This window comes from Petaurus breviceps, unplaced genomic scaffold, assembly GCF_028583685.1.
Source record: "Petaurus breviceps papuanus isolate PSGF00001 unplaced genomic scaffold, PetGlider_PUasm1.0 90650, whole genome shotgun sequence".
Taxonomy (NCBI): Eukaryota; Metazoa; Chordata; class Mammalia; order Diprotodontia; family Petauridae; genus Petaurus; species Petaurus breviceps.
This window is the reverse complement of record NW_027187299.1, coordinates 2796136-2814323: the sequence shown is the minus strand read 5'-3', so window position 1 is coordinate 2814323 and position 18188 is coordinate 2796136. Positions and strand designations below refer to the sequence as shown.

The window sequence follows — 18188 nt, the reverse complement described above, 5'->3', positions numbered from 1 at the left end:
AAGGGGCCAAATTATGGGTTTTAAAAACCAAAATAGAAATCAAGGAAGGGAAAGGATAGGTTTGATCACAGCCCTTACCTTCCAATTCCTTCTTTCATTCATTCCCTGTAGATGTTTTTTCTTGTTACTTTTTCCCCCTTCCTTTTCAATCCATGCCTATGGCTGATTCTCCAACACAAATATTCTGTTAAAAAAAAATATGGTATTCTGCAGGCTGGGCACTAACTTGCAATACTGATGGGATTTCTGTTGAGTCAGATTGCCACAAGCTATAATTAGCATGGAACCCTTTCTGTAACTTGCAGCTGTGGGTGGAAAAGTAAATCAATGTCAATAGCGTTGGTTTTTAACATTCATCTCCTGCCCTAATATTGGTAAATCAAAATCAAGTAGACTCTAGTAGCTGTCGCCAAATAAAGAAAAATCTACCCAAGCATATAAGTAGTGTCTATTAATCATGCTGGAAGTTGCAGTAGATGATATTGCAGTTAAATATGGAGGATCTGCGATGGTTTTAGACTAATAGGCTTCTAATTTCTATTTCACTTCAGCCAGGGGCTGATTCTCTCTTCTTTTAAGTGTGCAACACCAAAGAGATATAACATTCAGAAGAGATGCTAGGAAAAGCAGGTAAATGAGGAGGATTGCCAAAAAGTGACAAGAAAGATCCTCTCTAAGAGTTGTGTCAGGAAGGAAATCTAGGCCATAAAGAGATGATCCTCAATGACCAGGCCCAAGGATATGGCAAAACAATAATTTCCAAAAGAAGAAATAATGCAAAAAAAAAACACAAACCTTTAAAAAGATGTCCAAAATCGCTAATAAACAGAAAAAAGGCAAGTTAAAGCAATATAGCAAATATGATAAAAATAGGAAAATTCCACATTGAAGAGCCTTTGAAAAGATGGGAATGGTGACATACTTCTAGTGGAATTATAGTTTGGCTCATTCAGGAAAATAATTTATTATTATTTAAGATAAGCTACTAAATTGTTCATATTCTTTGAGAGGTCCTACTACTATGACTATGCCCCAAAGAGACTAATGACACTGAGAAGTGACCTTTACATACTATGTAATAATGTGTATATACATACCTAATACATTTATGGAAAAATTGGTATATACAAATATACACATATGTGTGTGTCTATGCACACACATATTTATATATATACACACATATATACATATGTGCACATATATGCGTAGTAACATTATTTTGTGATAACAAAAAGTTGTAAATATGTCCCGAATGATCTGAAAATGGCTGAACATGTTTATACAAGTTTAATGAAATATTATTGTGCCACAACAAATGATGAATATGATGAATTTAAAGAAATATAGGAAGAGACATACAATAATTCAAAGAAGCAATATACACAATAAATCAAATAATATAATAAATAATATTATAATATTCTTGTAATATATAATATAATAATAATAACAACATCACTAAGAGTCCACAAAACTTGAACTAAATACATTGCATGATGCTGGTACTGTAGTATCAGAATTAAAGTACATGTTGGTTCTTTCTGTTAAGAAACAATAGACTAGGAGCAGCTAGGTGGCATAGTGAATAGAACATTGACCCCAGAGTCAGGAGGACCTGAGTTCAAATTTGACCTCAGACACTTAACAATTAACTAGCCGTGTGACCTTGGGCAAGTCACTTAACCCCAATTGCCTTTCCCAAAAAAAAAAAGGAAAAAAAGAAACAAAAGTTTAAAGTGACATGTAGTATCAATTGCAATCATGCTATTAGGAAGCTTTTTTGGTTTTCAGGGAATATATTTTATAAAAAGACATCATTTCAGTATTTGTTAGGAAGTGTCTTCTGTGTTAAATGTATCTCTATATATGTCTGCTTCTTTTTGGAAAGAATAGTATTAGGAAGTCAAAAGTCCAATGGCAGAAAGGGCTTTTAATTAATGTTTAAAACAATTCAAAAAATCTTATAACTATGTAGAGAGTAAAAGGAAGATAAAAGAAGGCTTAAAAGACTTTTTCCGTTCTCCATATACATATTTATAATATATAGGAGCAAAACAAAAGCAGAACTGTTGTTGTTCAGTTGTTTCAGTTGTGTCCAGCTCTTCAGGTCCCCATTTGGGGTTTTCTTGGCAAAGAGGCCGGAGTGGTTTGCCATTTCTTTCTCCAGTTCATTTTATAGATGAAGAACTGAGGTAAACAGGGTTAAATGACTTCCCCAGAATCACATAACTAGTAAGTGTCTGAGACTGGATTTGAATTCAGGTTTTTCTGACTCTGGGCCTGGATAACCTAGTGCCTCATAAATAAGACTTAGAACTATTCAAGGATTCTGTCTAATAATTCACATAGTACAAATGAAGTGGATGAAGAATATGATCCAAGTTATACTGCAGTCTCTGAAGAACTTAAAATTGGTATCACTCAGAGAGCAATGGAGGAGTTAATGGTGGGTGAAAGCAAGCTTCAAAAATTACAGAAAATCACCAAGTAGAATAAGAATAAAAGTTGTCGTCAAAAACGCATGAAATAGAAAATGGACTGGTCATGTGGCAAGACCAAGGCATAACCTATAAATAGCCCATTTATTCCATCTCCTTTTTCTATCACCAGTAAAGGAAGGCCTCTAGCATCTAAGATGGACCTCCAGTAAAGAATTTATGGTAGGACCCAGATAAGAGTTTCACAGAATAGACAAAAGTGGGTTGTGATTTTCACCTTTGGAGAGAACACTTATTTCCATGAGTACACAGATTTACTCCAGAATTTGAATAATAGATACAGAAAGTCAGATGGACTAGAAAAAAAAAAGGAACCACATTGAATATTGCTTCAACAATAAAGGTGATTTTTTCTAAATTAAAACAAAACCTCTCCAAAATAACTTTGGTTTCTCTTGATTCTCCATATAACCAACTTCTTCCCAGACACAACCGACCTCTACAGAACATCTTCTCTTGTTTAGGAGACTACTAAATATATTTTTACAGCATGAAGCTTCCCTTTGATTAAAATTTAGGAGACTGTTAGGGCTGTGAAATTCTTTCATGAGACCAATTTGTGATAGGATAGTAGCTTCCTGGTGAAGCTCCCCAAGCTGACTTTCTCCCCACATATAGCCCCCATGCAATTTTCTTCAACCCCAGCAATCCTAGCAGCTTCCCTGGTGAAAGTTCCTCCACTTACCTGATTGGCCTCAGCTTCTCTGACAGAGCTTTCTGGCCTAGGCCTATAAAAGGTCAAGCCATATGGGCATGGAGCCTCATAGATTTAATGGGTTCCCCATACCATAAGATACTCTATAAACCAGGGGTGGTCCACATGTGGCCCTCTAGTTCCTCAAGTGTGGCCCTTTGACAGAATCCAACCCAGAGGGGCTCACTTGAGGATCTAGAGGGCCACATGGGTCCTCAAGCCTGCAAGTTCTCCACCCCTGCAGTTGACTAATTGACCAGAGGCATTTTCAGATAAAGAATGGGAGGAGGCATATCTAGAGAAACTAATTGCTAAGGTATCCTGACAATATGTCTTTGTTGCATATCTTTGCTGTGGGTGGGCAAAGTAAACCTCCTCCTTTGTTAAATATTCAGTGCCTTGAGAGTGACTTATTTCTTCCTAACATTGAACTGGAACTAAGAGAGTGCTGGCTTTAAAGCCACACCTATAAAACAAGCTTGCCTAGGTAATCAGTGAAACATCTCTCAACCATATTTATATGACAATTCACTGATTTTGAAGGGCTCCTGTACATTTGTGCTCGTTAATCTTTTTATAAACAAGAAGAATGGTATTCACTTAAGGTCTACTTGGGAATGCTATATCCTGCCTTGTCAAGTGTGCAGATTTCTTTTGCCCCCATGACAGCATGGCAAAGTGGAAAGATAACTGGATTTAGGGTCAGAGAGCCTTGGGTCAAATAGCATCCCTGCTAGTTGCTACCTCTGTGACAATGTATAAGTCACAGAACCTCTCAAGGCTATAGGTTCTTTATCTGTAAAGCAAAGGATTTGGCCAGACAATATTTGAGTTCCCTTCTAAGGCTTAATCTATGGGATTATACTTCCTTTATACCTCCTATTTCCTTCAAGATTGCACAAGCAATATCTTTTATCTGAAAGCTTTCCTGATTTTGCCCCAAATCCCTACCCCACTCCCCAAATTACCTTTCATTTATTTTATATTCATATTTATTTTTGTCTATGTTATCTCCCCTGATATAAACTCTGGGAGGGCAGGGATTGATCATTTTTTTTGTCTATATCCCGAGAACATAGAACAATGAGTGCTTCATAGCAGGTACTTAATAAGTCCTTATTTATTAATTATCCTATGATTCCGTTATTCACAGAATCATTGCATTAGCTTCTAATGTCACCAGATTGTTGTTGTTGCTGCTGTCATTCAATCATTTCAGTTGTGTACAACTCTTTGTGACCCCATTTGGGATTTTCTTGAGAAAGATACAGGAGTGCTTTGCCATTTCTTTCTCTAGCTCATTCTATACAAGAAAACGGAGACAAATAGGGTTAAGTGGCTTGCCCAGGGTAGTAAGTGTCTGAGTCCAGATTTGAATTCGAGTCTTCCTGACCTAGTTTCCTATTACCAGAATAGGCAGAACCATATTTAAAATTTCCCAAGCAATAGCAGATCAAACCTATGTTTGCCAATGACATGCTTACCCTCTCTCTTTGTTCTACTTCCATCCTGCATGGAGAGATGGAGTTCTACCAAATCCTTTGATAATATGAGGTAGATCTGCCACCCAACTTCTTGGTTTGTTTTGCATACTCAAAGAAAAAGCTTTGTCAATTATTCAGTACTACACTGTGGGTAATTACTATTATTATTTTGTTGCTGTTGTTCAGCTATGTCTGAGTTTTCATGACCCCAGGGATTCCAGCACTCCGGGCCCTTCTATGATGATTGTTACACTTTTCAAGATGTGGCTTTCAATGAGATCTTGAAAAATGAATGAAAGTTTGGTTCTTTGGATGTTTTCTACCTGTTTCAGATAATGGGGAACTCTATCCATGGTAATTTTTTTTAAAACCCTAGAAAAGGCTTTGTATCCTTCAAGTAGTTTTAAAATTGTCCATAATACTGTCTTTTCCATAGCACGAAGCCAGAGAGTGTGGTAGTAGAGATATTATTCTCTCTGTTTTATAGATGAAGTAGATAAAAAGATTAAGTGACTTACTCAAAATCCACAAAACTAGCTTGTAATAGACACATTGAGCAGCTGGGTAGTCCAGTAGATAGATTGATGAAACCAAAGTCAGGTAGACCTAGGTTCAAATTTTACCTCAGATGACCCTGGGCAAGATGACCTCAGGCAGGCAAAGCAGCTATCCCTGTTTGCCTCAGTTTCCTCATCTGTAAAATAAGCTGGAGAAGGAAACAGAAAACAACTTCAGTATTTTTGCCAAGAAAATCCCCTAAAAGGGTTCACATAGATGATGCAACCAAATAACAAAAATTAACACATCACATATCTTAAAAGCCCAGGTCTCCTATATTCTCACCAGTTCTCTCCTGTCTTCTTACCAGTGCTCTTTCTATTAGACTAGTCTTCATTCCTTGTATAAAATCATCGGTCCACATAATGATGAGGTAAGAATTGTTTGCTTACATACACACAGGATCAAACTTAGAAGCACAGGTAGAGCTAGGGTCCTATTACATTATCATCCCAAATCCCTTCCAGTTAGGCTGGGAAAGCACCAGATCTTTGTTTCAGATTCTGTTTGGGGAGCCAGCTGAAGAGTTGATTCCAGATAAAAAGTGCTTCCAACAGATTACTGCAAGGGACTAAACCAGCATCAAGCTCGTGAATCCAAGATCTCCTGCGCTACCCCCTCCCCACTCACCAGTTATTAGAGAACAATTCTATGTTGCTGTCACACAGCAAGCAATTAATAAATATATGTCTATCATCTATCTATCTGTATATCTATCTCTCTATCGGTATATCTATCTCTCTATCATGTATGTCTATCTGTCCATCCATCCATCCATCCATTCATCCATCCATCCATCCATCCATCCATCCATCCATCCATCCATCCATCCATCCATCCATCTATCCATCCATCATCTACTCTTTCCAGGTCCTTACATTTTGATTTTACCTCCTTGCTTAGGTAATCCATCAGTCTTGGAAAGTTCTTGTTAGAATGAAGATTCTGCTCTACACACTATCAACTCAGCTCATATTAATCCTTTGATTACTTGAACAGATTTCTGGGAATTTCTGGATTTCTTCTGAGGAAATGACATCTAATGTTAAGAAGAGGGCTATCCATTTTTTCCTTTGAAATGTATTTTGTATTTCTTTCCCACCTGCTGAAGTTATTTTCCCCCTTTAAAATCAAGCTCAAATCCTGCTTCCTTTATGAAGTCTAGTACAATGTAAGTTCTTTGAGGACAGGAGCCATTTTATTTTGTTTTTGTATTAACAGCCCTTAGCATAGAGTCCCGTACACAGTGGGGGCTTAATGCATATTTGTGGAATTGAATCTTTCATAAGAGGAAGAGTGATGTAATGCAGAGGTGTCAAATACATGACTCACAATACTCCCATTTGTTGCCAGAACCAGACTAAAATTCAATTGTGAAATTTAACAAAAATTTAAAAAGCCAAATATAGGTAATATTACATTTTATAACTAAGCCAATATGAGACCCACAGGGATCGTTATATATGGTTTAGTGGTCCCTGTTTCTATTTGAATTTGACACCAGTGTAGTGTAGATAGTGTGGATGTAGTAGAAGTCAGGAAGCCCTGGTTCAAATCTTGCCTAGTACACTAGTTGTGTACTTAACTTCCCTGAGCCTCAATTTGGTCCCTTATAAATTTGAAATAATAAGGACAGCACTTACCTCACAGAACTATTGTGAGGATTGAATGAGATAAGGTATGTAAAGTGCTTTGCAAAATTTAGAATAGAAATATGAGCCATCATTAGACCCTCAGAGGAGTTATTTCTCTCTCTGTCTCTGTTACTCTCTCTACCTTTGTCTCTGTCACTGACTCTTTCTCTCTATCTCTGTCTCTCTGTCTCTGTGTGTTTCTCTCTGTCTGTCTTGTCTCTCTCTTTCTCTCTCTCTGGAACTAACATTTTTCAATCTATCATATCTCATCTTTCCCCAAACATTCTATTCATCCTGTATATAGTTATCTTTGTATATGTTTGCTTGCATGTTGTCCCTCTGTAATGGAAATACAAATTTAAAGATCTTCCCTGCCCCTAGGCTAAAGTGCACCTGGAGCCTGGGGTGGGAAGCTTGTTTTCCAGTAGATGATTTTTGATTGGCCAGTGGGTCAATAAGGTTGTTACATTCTCTGAGCAAGGAGAAGGCTCTATAAGCCCTGATGTGCAGCTTTGTTTTGGGGCTCACTTTGAGAAGTGTTCTGTGATTTGATTTAATGGTTCTCTGGGAAGCTGTTGTTGTTGAGAGCCCCCCCTTGGCTTTGAAAATCCCAGATGTTGATTTGGTATGGATGTAATGGTTGGACAGTTTGGAAATCTGTCTACTTGATCTGTTTCTCTGTCTTGATAATTCTGTCTATATATTCTGAAGTTCGGGGTGCTGACCTTTTTCCCCTGAACGAGGTAAACGATACATGTTTGATTGATTAAAGTAAGCTTGTTAACTCATTTTGAGTTGCTTTCCTTTATCAAAGCAGATCCAAGAACCTGTGTTGGCAGCAAACCCTGGGGATGCTGGAGTGCTTGCTGCTACACCCTTGCATTAGATTGTGAAGTCTTTGAGGACACAAACTGTCTTTTGCCTCTTTTTTAAAATTCCCACCACTTAGCACAGTGCCTAGACACATAATAACCACTTAAATATTTATTGATCTCTCTGTCTCTGTCTCTCTGTCTCTCTCTCTGTCTCTGTCTCTGTCTCTGTCTCTGTCTCTCTCTCCCTTCCTCTCTCTCTCACATTCTCTCTCTGTCTCTCTCTATGTCTCTGTCTCACTCTCTCACACTCCCTCTCGCTCTTGCTTTCATTCTCATTCTCCACTTTGTTTGCACCATTGCTCTTCATTTGTATTATTTTGTTTGGGGTTGCAGTTATTTCTATGCCATTCCTGCTCTGCATCCAGTCAATTAACTTGTAAACTCTTCGAAGGTACCACTCATGGTCCTATTTAGCTTTATAATCTCAGAGTTCACAGCCATACTACCTCTTGTACATAACAGAAACTTAATAAATGTTTCTTGAATTGAATCTCTGCCTTTCCATATTCAACATCAAAACCCTACTGCAGAACCTCTTCATCCCATATGTGGATTACTGCAATAGTCTCCTATCTTCCGTCCCTACTTCCATTCTCTATATACCAATTCATCCTATACTCTCTATCAGATTAATCTTCCTGTAATGGCACTTTTAAGCACATCATGTTCCAAAACAGTTAGTGGGTCCCTACTATCTTCACGTAGAATACAAATTCTTAAGATTCAAGGGCCTCTGCAATTTGGCCTTACCCTTCCTGTCCACCCTCATTTCCTATATAAAATTTCCACTCAAACCAGGCTGCTTTAACTGTCTCCCAAATGCACCATGTTATTTCTGTCATACTTTTACTCACGCTGTTTTCTCTGCCTGGAATGTCCTCTTCCCTCCCTTCCTCCTACCTCTTCACAACCCACCAGTCAGATCCACATCCCATCTTCAACCTGCTCTGACAAATCCGGCCCACACTAATCTCTCCCTTTTCTAAAACCCTATAGTTGGTAGCGTTCATTTTTAGCCCATAATAACCTACTGCTTTGTATAATAGAATAATGAAAACATAAAGAACATTAACAATCATCCAACTTGGTTCACCTCCCCATAGAAAAGAACATTGATCCCCTGACATGTTAGCTTTTGCCTTATTTTGCTGAGAACCAGGACCACTTCTCAGACATCTTCCTGTCATGCTACTTACTCTCTGGCTATCACTACCATCCCTCTTCCACAGGAAACTTAGATTCCCCCTTTGGCTTCCCCCACCTCCTCCTTCCATACAGTCCTTTGTATACATTGTTGTTCATCATTAGAATGTAAACTCTGTAAGGCCCAAAGCCTTTCTAGCTTACTTGTATGGGTATTTCTAGCTCTTAGCACAGTATTTGGCACATGATAAGTGCTTAATAAATGCTCTATCCAACACTGTGCTAGTCAATATTTAACAAATGACTCTCCACCTCCCTCCCCCCCCCGCAAAAAACAACAACAACAACAACAACAACAACAAAAAAACAACTTGTATGCCTGGCCTACCTTTGTTTGATTTGTATTATCATTATCTTCATCACTGTCTTAAGTCTAGACAATCAAAAAAACAATAAATCATGCTGATTTTTAGCTTTTGCCAATTTCCAAGATGTAATATACATACTTATACTGAAAACATAATATACATTCAACATTTGACTCAACCTGAGCCTGTTTGAGCTGATTCCAACAGACCACTGTCACGACTCTATGTATCTATGTATTCATGTATCTGTATGTATGTATCTATCTGTCTATCATCCATCTCTTTATATCTAATCTATCTCTATCATTTATCTATATATCATCTCTCTAATCTATTTCTATCATTTCTATATTATATCTATCATCTGTCTGTCATCTATCTAATCTATATCTATTCATCTCAGAGAAGTTAAGTAACTTGTGCAAGGTCACTCACCTAGGTAGAGGAAGAGCTAGAACAGGATCACAGAGTTGTCATTCATCCTTCATTATGGAACAGGACCAATGACATCACAAGGGTAATGTCTTGACTTGTACATGAACGGGATTTGAGTGAGGCTCTCAGCTCGCTGAGCTCCCACTTCAGCCCTCTCTGCACTAAACTGAAATAAGCTGAGCACTAGTTGAAGGAACTAAAGATTTTCAGCCTTGAAAGAGTATAATTTAGGGACTAGAATAATGGATTGTAAGTATTTGAAAGGCTGTCAAGTAGTAGAAGAGGGATTTAGCTTATTTTTTTTTTTTTGCTTTGACCTTGAGGGCAGAATTATGAGTAATGAATGTGAGTTAGAAAGGCAGGTTTTGATTCACATAAGGAAAAGCTGCTTAACAAATTAGAGGAGTTTAACAGTGGAATGGGCAGCTTCAGGAAGTAGTGGGCTGTTCCTCATTAGAGGACTTCAAGCAGAAGATAACTGATCTCTTCTCTGCTAATTCAAAGAGGGAATTATTCTTCAGGTGGAGGTTTGACTAGATGGCAGAATTGAAATAGCTCAAAAGAAATGCAAGATGCACAAATTTAGAGAATCACCTTAAATGTTCACATCGACTATTTATGCCTAACTTAAGGTAGAACATTCCAAGTTTGTATCGGTCTGATCAGCCACAGAGAGATGCACTGAAACTTGACTCAAGCATAGTGATGTCATTTTGGTCCTCTTTGAGAATGAAGGACAACAACCAGTGACTAGATGGTCCTTTGGAATGAGACTCTGTGATACTGTGAACCAACCCTGTACGTGTGTTTAATGGTAGGATAGATGCTTTAGGAAATGAATATAAAACATAATCCCTGCCCTTACTGGGATCATAATCTAACTACAGAAATTATAGTAAGGTGTGAAACAATTTGTAAACAATATAAGAATATTTAAGCAAGTGTTAAGTAGGGACAATATCAGACAATGTACAGTTATCCCTTTCACATCATGACTTTCTCCATCATGGTTTTGATCTACCATGGGTTGGCATAAGAAATTAAATGGGAATTTTGTGGAAGTTTTGTAGAAGCCACAGATGACATGAAAAGACCAGTAGACAACACAGAAAAAGTTTAGAAACTCAGAAAAGCATAAAAATTATGCATAGTATTGCATAATATCAATATATTTTATCTTTTATTTGTTTTTTTAAGCATTTGGGGTTAAGTAACTTGCTCAAGGTTACATGGCCAGTGTTTTTGTGTGGGTGCCAAGTATCGGAGGCCGGAACTGATCCTGGGTCTCCCAATGCCGGGGCTGGCGCTCTTACTCACTGTGCCACCTGGCCGCCCCTATTTTATCTTTTAATATCCTAATAATTCAGACTTCTTCTCTGGTATGAAGTAAGAGATAGCCAAAAATTTACATGGATTTTTCCCAATCATGGGGGAGTCACAGCCCTAACCCCCATGATATAGAAGGAATAACTGTATAAGCAGGTATTAAACGAGGAATTCCATAGGTACACAAAGACAGATGAGATTAATGTAGGCAGAAGTTGGGCAGAGGTAGGTGTTAAACTGGAGGAGAAATAGGACATAAACCAGAACTTGAGGAAAATCTTCACAAACATTGACAAATTCTGGGAAATCAGAGTTCTTCAATTAACAGGATCCCTGGCAAAATCTTTGTTTGAATGCTGTGCATGATATGACAGCTGTCTCCCCCATTTTACATCACATCAGGCCTCATCGAATGTTCAAAGCTACCTTGAGAAAATGTTCTTTTCTACTACAAACCTTTTTGCCATACTTAGTAGCTCTCACTAAGCTGGTCATGAAGTGAATTGTGACAATGAAATGGGGCTGCAGGGTGGGCAAATAGTTCTAGTGTAGCTCCGGTGGAAAAGGAAGAGAGGAGACTTGTTAATGCTGCAAATTGAACCCCCTCCTCTTCATCCCCTGAATATGTCAGACCTATAGCCTTGACAGAATTCTGTCAAAGACAAAAAACCTTATTTCTAGCCATCATCTGCTAGAGCAAAATATGTCTAAAAATCTTTTGTCACTATTAATAACTTTTCAGATGTTATTTATTCAGACTACCTCCCTTGCCCCCTGAGGAAGAACTGAAAAATAAAAACATTAAAAAATAACATTGAGTTATCTAGCTCCTCCCCATTCACTTCACCTCCCTTCTTGAAAAGATCTTTTTCCACACCAATATAAAGGAATAATAATAATAACTAACATTTGTTATTGATATGGTCAAATATGCTGAAAGTTTTTCTAGTAGAGAGCTAGTCTTGCATTTCTGGTATAAATCTCACCTAGTCATAATCGATGATCTTTGTGATATATTGCTTTAATCCCCTTGCTAATATTTTATTTTAAAATTTTACATAAATATTCTTTAGAGAAATTGGTTTACAGCTTTCTTTCATGGTGTTTTTCTTTTCCTGGTCTAGGTATCACTGCCATATTTATGTAATGAAAGTAATTTGGTAGGACTCCTTCTTTGCTTATTTTCCCAAAAAGTAAATATTCTTTAAGTGGCTCTGAGGATTATTAGCTTGTTCCATTTCCTTTTCTAAGATAGAGCTATTTGAGTGTTCTATTTCTTCTTCCATTAATCTAAACAATATTTTTTAAATAGTCATCCATTTCACTTAGATTATCAGATTTATTGGCATATAATTGGGTAAAATATCTCTTAAAATTTGCTTTAATTTCAGCTTCATTGGTGGTGCATTTACCCTTTTCATTTTTGATTGTGGTAATTTAGTTTTATTTTTTTAATCAAATTAGCCATTGGTTATCTATCTTATTGGAGTTATTTTATAAAATGAACTCCTGGTTTTATTTCTTAGTTCAGTTTTTTTCTTTTCTTTCAGCATTATTAATCTCTCCTTTGATTTTTCAGGGTTTCCATTTAGGTATTTAATTAGGAATTTTTAATTTGTTATTCTTTTTTTAAATCCATTCTCAATTCATTCATCTGCTATTTCTCTATTTTATTGATGTAGGTTTCAGAGATAGAAATTTTCCCCTTAGTACTGCTTAGTACTTTCCTCTTAGCACTACTAAAGTATGTCTTTTTCTCATAAATTTTGGTATGTTGTCTCATTGTCATTCTCTTTAATGAAATTATTGATTGTTTCTATTATTTGTTCTTTGACCTACTCATTCTTTGGAATTAGATTATTTGGTTTCCAATTAATTTTTAATATACATTTCTATTGCCTTTTATTGATTTTATTGCATTATGACATGAAAACTATGCATCTAATATTTCTACTTTTCTGCATTTGGTCCATTATGACCTTATCTCGGTATACAGGGTGAGTTGTTTGTCTAAACCTGGTTTCTGGTTTTCACCCCAATTTTTGTGAAAGGTTCATGTACAGGTGAGAAAAAGGGGATATTATTTTCTATTGCCATTCAATTTTCTCCTGAGATCTCTCATATGTAACTTTTCTAAAAATCTATTCATATCCTTAACTTCTTTCTTATTTTATGGTTAGATTTATCTGGCTGTGAGACAAGAAAGTAGAGGTCATCTACTGGCATAGTTTGATTGTCTACTTCCTCCTGTGACTAATTTAACTTTTCCCTTAAGAATTTGGATGGTGTGCTATTTGGTACATATATATTTAATATTAATATTGTTTCATTGTGTTACCTTTTGGCAAGTTGTAGTTTCCCTGCTTATCTTTTAAAATTAAGTCTATTTTTGCTTTTGTTTTATCTGAGAACATAACTGCTACCCCTGCCCTTTTTCAGATCTCTTTCTGGAGGTGAATGGTAGATTCTTTCCATTTCTATTTGACCCTCTGGCTCTAGGATGTCAGGGCAGTTTTCTTTGATAAATTCTTGAAATATGATACCTAGTTGTTATCATGGGTGTCAGGTAGTCTTAAATTCTTAAATTATCTCTCTTTGATCTATTGTCTAAGTTGGTTGATTTAATGAGATAGCTCCTATTTTCTTCTATTTTTTCATTATTTTGACTTTGTTTTATTGTTTCTTGAAGTTTCATGGAGTCATTAGCTTCTAGTTGCCCAATTCTAATTTTTAAGGAATTATGTTCTTCAGTGAGCTTTTATATCTTGTTTATACTTTGGTCAATTCTACTTTTTAAAAAGTTCTTTTCTTCAGTACTTCTTATACCTCTTTTTGCCAAATTGTTGACTGTCTTTTCACAATTTTCTTGTAGAACTCTCAATTTTTTTCCTATTTTTCCTCTATATTTTTATTTGATTTTAAAAATCTTTTTTGAGCTCTTCCAAGAATTCTTGTTGGGCTTGTGTCCAATTTATATTTTTCTTTGAGGCTTTGCTTGTAGCTCTCTTGACAGAGACATTTTCTTATGAGTTTGTGTCCTTATTTTTCCTATTTCCATAGCAACTTTCTACTGTCAGATTCTTTTATTGTTGTTGTTGTTATTGCTATTTTTTTATACTTGCCAGTCTATTTATTGACTTTTAGCTTTATTTTAAAGTTGGGCTGGCCTTCCAGGGTGAAGAGGGCACTTTCCTAAGCTTCAGCTTTTTTGTATTGCTGTTTTTATAATGAATTCTGGGGGTCTCTAAGTTTTTGTTTCTTTTCAAGGTGGTATTATTCAAAGAAACATGGTTACTGCTCTCCTGGTCTGTGCTCTGGTCTTTACCCAGGATGGGACCTTTCTCCCCTAGAGCTGCAAGTGCTAGTGCCCCTTTTGGCCCTGTCACTATGACCAGGCTCCCAACTCTCCTAAAACTACAAGTACTAGTGCCCCTTCCTACCTTGGAACTGCAGGCAGGTTCCCTGATTCCTTGTGACCAACCAAAAGCACTCCTCCACTTTTTAACTATGATCTGGAACTGTAATTGGAAAATGCAACAGGCTCCTACACCTAGTGCCAGCAAACTCCCATCACCTTCTGACCAGATATCAGTCCCTCTTACCATCTCTGAGCTGAGAGTTCCCAAAACTGCTGCTGGGACAATCACATCCAATGCCTGCTGCTGGTATTGTCGCTGAGTGTGCTGCACTCTGGACTGGCGCCTTCCTTGGTGTCACAGACCTCTCCTGCTAAGTTCCTAAGTTATCTTGATAGGAAAAATATGTTACCCTAACCTTTAGTTGGCTCTGCCATTCTAGAAATGGATTTGAGACATTATTTTAAAGTCATTTGCAGAGATTATGTTGGGAGGGTTCAGGTGAGCTATTTCCTGTACTCTGCCATCTTTGTTCTGCCCCACTGTTAAATTTTAAGGAAATCATAACCTCATCAATTTCCATTCCATGCCCCCTTCCTTCCCCATCCCAGTTACAATGAAATGACCTCAATGTATCACCTTTGGGAAAGCAAACAAGTCAGGTGTACACTAATAAAATGCCATCATTCAAATCCCTGTGCCATTTCAACTTAGAAAAGAATAATTTAGAGAGGAGATATTTAAATGCAATCCTGTCCAACCCTTTTCCTTTCCCAAACTACTTTTTATCTATAATTTAAAGTGCACAGAAACACAATAAACCCAGAAAATAATACATATTTTGCTGTTGACATAAAAAAAAAGTTCTTCTTGGCACCACCAACTGTCAGTTTGTTTTTATAACTCCCCAGGTAAAACAGGTTATGCTCAAAGTTTGTGGCATGGGAGCTTTGTTCATAAAAGTAGACAATGACATAAAAGTTTATTAGCCTAAATTCTCCTAGGGTTGTAGCCAATAGAGAATGAAGACAGGATGACATGTTTTAATATGAGCATATTCTCACTTGTAAACCTCAATAGGCAAAGCAATTTCCTCTTCAGTTATGGCCATGTTTAAAACAGGTCCCTTATTTTTTTGCAGTTAAGAACAAGAAAGATAATTTCAAGGCAGAATGAGAAGTTGAAAATTTAATTTTCTGCTTATAACAGACTATATGCATGTGCTTTCAGTATTGTGTATGTGTGTTGCTATCTCCCTGATGTAGTTCTCCCCCCCCTCAGAGGAGTACTATATAACAAAAGAAAATTATGAGAAAAATGAGAATAGCAAATGGAAAGGACTAAAAATTTGAAACACAACTTGGGACAGTGCTGTACATAGAGAAGGCACTTCAGACAGATGGATATAAGCCGATATAGACAGATGGACAACTATAGATAAATAGGTAGATAGACAGATGATAAATAGATGATTGATTTACTGTAAATAGAAAGCTAAAGAGAAGCCTATGGTAGAAAACTCTACCCCCTCATAAATTCCTAGGTAGATGTAACTGTACCTTACCTCTTTAGAGTCCTTAGAACAGAATTTTATAGTTCCAACCAATTTTATTAGGTTCCAAAGTTCCACAAAACAAAATTTTAGAGCTATAAATTTACCTTTCAAAGCAACTAGTCTTTGTACTATAACATGATCTGATATCTTGACTCTGGACATTCATTATTAAATGCTAGGAGGAAATGCTGGAGAAGAGCAGAATAAATAAATGTGGCATTATAGAGTAAAGAAAGGAGAACCTACAAAAGTAGCCCTGTTCAATGGGAAGCTTCCTTTCTAAGATTTTCTGAGTGAAAAAAAAAAAAGACAATATGCTGTGCAGATGAGATGGGAAAAACCAAGGGTTTTAATCCACAATGTACTCAGAATCATATGTGGGGTGATAAAGGTACTGAACTTAAAGGTGCACCAAAATCAGTTGAGTATTCAAAGTAATTGTTTTTCCAGATTGCAACATGTCTTCACTGCTTCTCACTCTGAAATATTCCTCAGCCATACTGGACCTATTCTGCCATTGGTGGTTTTCTCCCTTTGTCTCCATTGTGGGGAGGGGCCTAAACAACCAACCTTCATTCTCTTGCTGGTTTTGTTTCAGACTTTCCATACTTCTGCAGGATTGTCTCACTGGGATACTTGCTTCCCAACACTCCTACACTCCTTTCTTTTCCCTTTTGTGTATTTTATTCTCTTATAAGAATGTAAGCTCCTTGAGGGCAGGACTGTCTCTTTTTTGCTTTTATTTGTATTCCCAGTACTTAGTACAGTACCTGGCACATACTTAACATTCTATTATCATTATTTATTAGCACTTGCTCATACAGAACTCTCTACTGGCATCATAATAACATATTTATATGGCACATTCGAATTCCTTACAACAATTTTGTGAGGTAAATGGCATATCTAGTATTATCCCTACTTTAAAGGCAAAGGAGCTAAGCCCCCAAAAGTTAAATGCTTTGTTCATGGTCACACAATTAGCAAATATCAGGGCTGAAACTTTACCCTAATCTCCTGATCTAAGTTTATTACTTTTCCACAGTACCAATAATAGATAAAAGACTTTAAGTGAGACCTCCTCCTTCATTGGGTATAATGCCTCCTACATAAATAACTATGGAGAAAAGATGAATGGGATAAAGAAGAATAAGCAAATTATAGATTTAGAGTTGGAAGAAACTTTAACCTCCACGTATTATAGCTCTCTTATTTTAAATATAAAGAGCTGAAGCCAGAGAAACTATGTAACTTACCCAAGATACAGATCCAGAACTTAGGAAAGAGATAGGGATGTGCTTGGGTCAGCTCTAAGTGGTGAGATGTGATTGTTAAATTTTCACAGTGATCATTTACACCTCAGAAATCAGCAAATGCTACAAATTAAAGCTTGACTTATTGTTTTCTTAATTGTCTAGACTTAAGAAAGTGTTAAAAATGCCTAACAAACTTAAAAGTGGATGTCTATATTTTCTTCATATTGTCCTGTTGTTAAACATTTACATAGCACACCCCTGTATGGCTATAAATATTGTTTGAGCTCAGTTCCTACTGAAGAAGCTAGAAGTAGTAGCTCAGGGAATGAAGTCAGCACCAGAATGAAGGCCTGCAGATTGCAGGCTAATGATAATAATAATTAATAATAATAATAGCAGCAACAACTGGTTTTTACATAATGCTCTAAGGTTTTCAAAGGGCTTTACATCCCTTATCTCATTTGAGCCTCACATCACTCCTAGAGACTGGTCAGAATTCAGCTCTTCAGGGAAAATCTTAGAAAACCTAGGATGCAAATAAGATTTTAAACAATGACATATTAAGGGGGAAGCTAGGTGGTACAGTGAATAGAGCACCGGCCCTGGAGTCAGAAGGACCTGAGTTCAAATCTGGCCTCTGACACTTAACACTTACTAGCTGTGTGACTTTGGGCAAGTCACTTAACCCCAATTGCCCTGCCTGACACTTAACACTTACCAGCCATGTGACCTTGGGCATAACCCCAATTTCCCTGCCTTCCCCCTCCAAAAAGAAAAAGAAAACAATGATATAGTGGGAAAGCCTTAGGTTAGGAGGTGAGAGATTTGCCTCTCTAAACATAGTCATTTACTAGCTAGTTAGGTGAGATGAAAAAATTTTTAAAAATATCTGTGTCTCTGCTTATTTTTTTAAAAAGAAGATAAAAATATCAGATCTACTGATTTCCCCAAGTTTTTGTTAGTGGTTCAAATGGGAGTGGAGATGTGAAAAACCTTAAACACT

General features: G+C 36.8%; 1 long non-coding RNA gene across 1 annotated transcript in view; it reads right to left on the bottom strand.

Moving 5' to 3' along the window:
- Window positions 1-258, bottom strand: part of LOC138143586 (uncharacterized) — a 119504-nt gene extending 119246 nt beyond the window's left edge. The window contains exon 1 of the long non-coding RNA XR_011163737.1: window positions 79-258. This is a non-coding gene — a long non-coding RNA (uncharacterized lncRNA). The remainder of the gene's footprint in view (window positions 1-78) is intronic.
- Window positions 259-18188: the final 17930 nt, after the last annotated feature.